Consider the following 5,846-nt stretch of genomic DNA (forward strand, 5'->3'; position numbering starts at 1 on the left):
TTTAGTCAAATAGGCAGGGGTGGCAAAAATACCCATGCCCGCGGATAAAATCCGTCACGGGCACGGGGCGGATAGCTAAACAAATATCCACGGGTATAATAAACGGGTATTTAACTATCCATTATTTTATGGATGTGGACACGGATTTGATGATACTCTCCTTGTATATTATACTACTGTACGACAACTTTTCTCTTACGTCACAATTTTCTATTCCTCTTCCATTTTGGTGCACCTAGGTTTTCTTCTTCTCATTTTTTTTCCTTCTTAGCATGATCATTTGTTTTTAATTTTAGAGCTTTCTAATTTTAGATGAATACATGAATATTTCAATTTGTTTCTAATTTCTATGTGGGAATCGATTTAATCTGTGTGTTAAACTGAGAATTTTTCTTGAATCTGTGTGTTAAACTGAGAATTTTTCTTGAAAAAATTCACCACTTCTCTGTTCAGTAATTTCTCTGTGTCTTGGTTACTTTTCTTTTATGTCATGTATTTCGTTCCTTCGTAAATTGAAATGCACGATGTAAGAATCATGAATTTTGTATGAATTATGTATGATTTATGAAATTTGAATGGATTATGTATGAAAGTTTAAAAGTTGAAATTTTTTGGTAATTAAAAAAAATTATTCTTTCTACCAAAAATTAAAAAAATTCATGGGTACCCATGAATACCCATGGATATAGCTCAATTACCCGTATAGTGGGTACCTATGCGGTACGGGACGGGCACGAGTATCATATTTATCCAACGGATCAGGGATGAATATCATACTATCCGTATCCATAGATACCCATCGACATCCCTACAAATAGGTGTTTATATAGAGGGACAGAGGGAGGGAGTATATAAATTCTTCGTGTGAAAAAGCATCGTTATATATAATTTGCCATATTATAACTACAACAGTGCTATATCAGTCATACATTATTTTTAGAGTCACTTTTAATTAAGTTTTTAGTCTATTTTATATGTTTAGTTTTTAGTCTATTTTAGAGTCATAAGAATAAATGGCTATATGACCAACAAAAAGAGCCACAAGTGACAGACCATTAGAAGAAGAATATGAAATGTTTCTTTGGCCTTGAAAAAGAGAGAACACGTGTGGCATAAGCAACGTGGTGCATAAGGCAAAAGTTATGGTGCATAAGTCCTTCCTTATGCACCATGCATAAACATATCACAACCGTCAGATCAGGGACACGTGTTATAATCTTGTGCTTCAGCTCTTTACCATTGTTTTGCATCACGCAGCTTCAACTCCATTGTTTTGCATCACGCAGCTTCAACTCTTCCTCTCTCAACCGACCACCTCCACCACACCCTCCATCCTCCGTCCACCCCATCGCCGTCACTTCCGTTTCTCCACCGCCGTCAACTCCGTTCCCCACCGCCGTCACCTCCGTCATTGTCCTCTGCCTTCTTTCTCTTTGGCTCAATTTCAATGGAGCCTTCTTCTCTTGCTTCTGATTCAGCGGATTCGTCTCCTCTGTCTTCTCCGGAGAAGGTTTCCCCTTCTTCGACACACATCTTCTCCTTCTTCGTATTCTTTCCATGTTTTCCAATTGCTCTTACCACCCCAAAATTGGAAAATCCCAACTTCCGTTTTCTTCTTTCAGTTTGTTGTTTGAGTCCTGTTTAGATGGATTAGCTTCTAGATATTGTTATGCAATAAGTTTTGTGCTAAGAAGTATTAGGTGTGGTGTGTCTCCGTGATGGATGTCGTTGTCCGACACTCGACACCGACACACACAATTACATTGAATTATATCATTTTTTAAAATTATTTTTGGTATCGACGTGGTTGTGTCGTTTCCGATGTTTGTTTCGTGCTTCATATGTTCCTATAAAATACATTTGATCAAATCTCTTCCTGTTCTTTTTTGCTCTAATATGCTTTTGTTTACAGGATATTGATTATGATCCGCATCTGGTACCAAAAGCCTTACAAATAGTTGAATGAATGACTTTGGAACTTCCTCAATTGATAAATATTGCTTGCTTGGTTCAAATGGCTTTGGAACTACCTAATATCACATGACATGGGGGTGATGCTTATGCTGAATCAAATTTGGAACTTGGTGTCAAGTTGAATCTCACACTTGAGATATACACACTCATTTACCATGATGCCTATTTGGGTTGTTCACTAGAGGGTCTTGGAAACATAATGATGCACGCTGTGGTCGACATGCCGGTGTCACCGCTGCTTGAACAGATGCTACAAGATTATAATGAATGGGTTCAAAATCAATTGTATTGTCTAAATCAATCTTCTAGTTAGGGAAAATTTGTTTAAGCTTATTTTTATGGTAGAGACAATAGACAAAGGGGGGACCTTTTGATCTTTAGGAAAAAGAGAAAAATTAATAGTGAGAGCATTTGGCTTTTAGGAAGTCTGTGTTAAGACTATCCATGTTATGTAATATATTACTCTTGTCTATGTTATACATATCAATGAATGAAAAGTGTTGGAACATCGATTTGTGTACTTCAAGTTTTAATATTCTTAAGTAGTATTTCTTTCATCATCAATATAAAGCCGTGTCTTTTTTATGAATGGTCGTGGAATTCGAGGGATTGTTTAGTGCACTAATTCCATCGTTGGCAGTGTGGGTTGTAGCAGGTTTTTCTGTTGTTCTGTTCGGTTCAGCTGTGTGTTTTAGCAGGTTTTCTTGCTGTTCTGTTCTGGTTCAGCAGAGTTTTGTGGTGCTGACAGGTTCGGCAATGCCACGAGTCTGCAGATATTGGGCTTTTGCTGTCAATTATGCTGCCTGGGTTGCTGTTTGGAGGGTGCTGCACTGCTGTAGCTGCTGGTGCAGCAGCTGTCTTCCGGTTTTTGGGTGGTTTTTAACTTCTTTTTTGGCGTTTTTGGGTTGTGATGCAGGGGTATGCGCCCCCTAGTAGCTAGTAATTCTGTCATAGTTTTCTGCTGGGAGTGTTTCAACCTGCAGGATCTCATTTTCATTAACCACCAATGCTCAACATTGTTTTGTTATTTTTGATTAAAGTGCTGCATCTAATAACAACTCTACAATGTAATAGACATGCATCGTCTCCTCTGTCTTCTCCGGCGAAGGTTTCTTCCTCGAAACCTAATTCCTCTTCTAACAAACAGAGATCCATACTACATCCATCCAAACAATAAATTGGTGAATATTTTGGTTCAAGCAAGATGAAAAGTGATGGATATCATGTTTGTATTTTGGGTGATAGGTTGATACCATTCGTTCATAAATTGGTCTTCCTTAATTTGGGAATTTTGCTCAGTTTTCTTTTTTAACTACAATTGATTTGTGCAAAATTTATTGATTTTAGTTACTGTGGAAGAGGAGAAATGGCAACATGGTCACATAACTTGCAAACAATTGGGAGAGATGCATGTCTCTCTCTGTTTGTTGATGGTTCGATTCGAAAGATCAACAACTTCAATTCACACGACGGCGAGAGATTCATACAACTTCAATTCATTTCTTAAATTATTCAATTGTTGTGAATTGATGAAAAAGAAAATTCAAAACCATTAAGTACATCTAATGGTTTTGGAGTACAACTCGCAGAAACCATTTCCACAACAAAATGGTTTTGGAGTACAACTCACAGAAACCATACCCATAGCAAAACCATTAGACAATTATTTTGGTTTCTCATAGAAGACTATCAAAACCATTAAACCATAATTATGGTTTCAGTAATAATTTCAGTGTATAACATCTTAATCATTATTCAAAATCATCTAACAATAATAATTTCATTAAAAACCATTACACAATTATTTTGGTTTCACATACATGACTATCAAAACCATTAAACCATACTTATGGTTTCCTAGAATCGAGCCACTGGTGATAACTAAAACCATTAGACAATTAGTTTGGTTTCGCAATTAAACTGATTAATATCAAGTCTTAGATTCTAAACCAAACAAAGAAATTGTTAAAAACAGTTCCAATGCAAATCAACGCTCTGAAACCATTTCCACAACAAAATGGTTTCAGAGTAAAACTTGCTAAAACCATTTACACAACATATTGGTTTTCAGAGTAAAATGGTTTTCTATATGATTTTTAAACAAAACATACTATAATAAGAAACAAACCAACAGTATGAAACCATTTCCTAAAATTAAACTATTTGAGTTGATTTTCCAGAAATTAAACCAATTCGAAATTAAACATTATGAAACCATTTCCAGAAATTAAGCATATGTTAGAGGAAAGCTTATTGGAGAAGCTCAAACGAATGGGTGCAGATGTCAGAGGAAAATGCAGCGAAACAATTGACAAGATCATCCTCATGGTTTCCCAATTTATATCAAAATTGAAGGAATGGGCCTCCAAAACAAAATTACAGGCTGAAGAATTCGGAGAAACCGCTGAAGACCTTAGAGTAATCGAGGTTTGAACGTTGAAAATCTTCAACCATTCTCCTTTCCTTGAGCTCCGGAAGTTTGAGAATCGGAATCGAAGAAGAAGCATCTGAGCAACCGCAAACCTCGTTGTAATCGTCGAATTGAGAGAAGCTTGGAGTTCTTAGCTTGATTGGAGTAGCGAAAACGCCGTCGTAAGCAGATCTTCCGGTGGCGGAGTGGCTGTTGGAGTGCTTCTTTGTTAGTGTTGAGGTGGTTGCTCCGAACTCCATGACGACGGCGACGGTGACAACGACGACAAGATTCTTCTCTTTCTTCTTCGTTCGTGTTTTTCTTTTTTACTCTGAGAAAGTACGAAATGAAGGAATGGGGGGTGTAGGAAGCAAATTTGTTGGGCTACAGATTAATGGGCCATATTAGCAATCCTTATGCAGGGTGCATAAGGAAAATCCTTATGCACCGTAACCAGACCCGGTGCATAAGGGATAAAGGAGCAAATAATTAAGTGGGTTTTTGACCCAATTATGTTGACCTGAGAAACAATTGTGTTAGAGCATTATAAAAGGAATTGCACAGCCAGAAAGAGCAGCATCATCACGTTTTGGAACACGGTTCTTGGAGAGAATTGACGTTTTGGGAGCTACGACATGCCAAATAAGAACATCGATTTGAAAGAAAGTTCAGGAGGCAACAACAGAACTCTCGATTTATTTTTATGAACATGAGTAGTTAAGCTCCTTGTGGTTGAGACATAGATGAATCTGATGTAGCTTTATTGAAACCTAATTTGTATATGTATGAACTCCCTTAAATTTCAATGAAAGTCTAGTTTTAATTCATATTACTTTGTGTTTAATGATGTTTGTATGTTTATTATATTGACTACTAGCACTAGCGTTTTTGAATATGCAAACTGATGACAGTCCGTCATTCCATATTTTAGAGTCATTTTAATTAAGTTTTTAATTTATTTTATTAGTTTAGTATTTAATTTATAGTCATTTTAAAATAAATTGTCATTTTCTTATTTATTGAGTCAAGTATGTATTAGTGTCTATTATTACTATGGTCAATGACTAGATGATATAATGAAGGTGTGACATATTTTAAAGTGTTGGGCAGTGAAGATAAAATTACAATATCATGGATTATTTATCATTATTATATGATCACACATGCAACATGTGCTTGAGAATTAGGAAGAATCCTGCTCTTTACCCAAACCGTTCTGCTCATTCCCAAAGTAAATTACTAATATACCCCTACGCAACTTAACATGTGCCAGTACAAAATGTACGTAACTTAAGTCACGTAGCGTGACTTAACTTACGCTAGTGCAAAATATCACGTGACTTAAGTCACGTAGCGTGTCTTTAGTCACGTTACTGAGGCCATGCCTAGAATCTGTAGCGTGACTTAACTCACGCTAGTATTAACACTAGCGCAACTTAACTCACGCTAGTATTAACACTAG

This window comes from Medicago sativa, chromosome 1 (assembly GCF_051527215.1).
Source record: "Medicago sativa cultivar Bolivia chromosome 1, Bolivia_mono, whole genome shotgun sequence".
Taxonomy (NCBI): domain Eukaryota; kingdom Viridiplantae; phylum Streptophyta; class Magnoliopsida; order Fabales; family Fabaceae; genus Medicago; species Medicago sativa.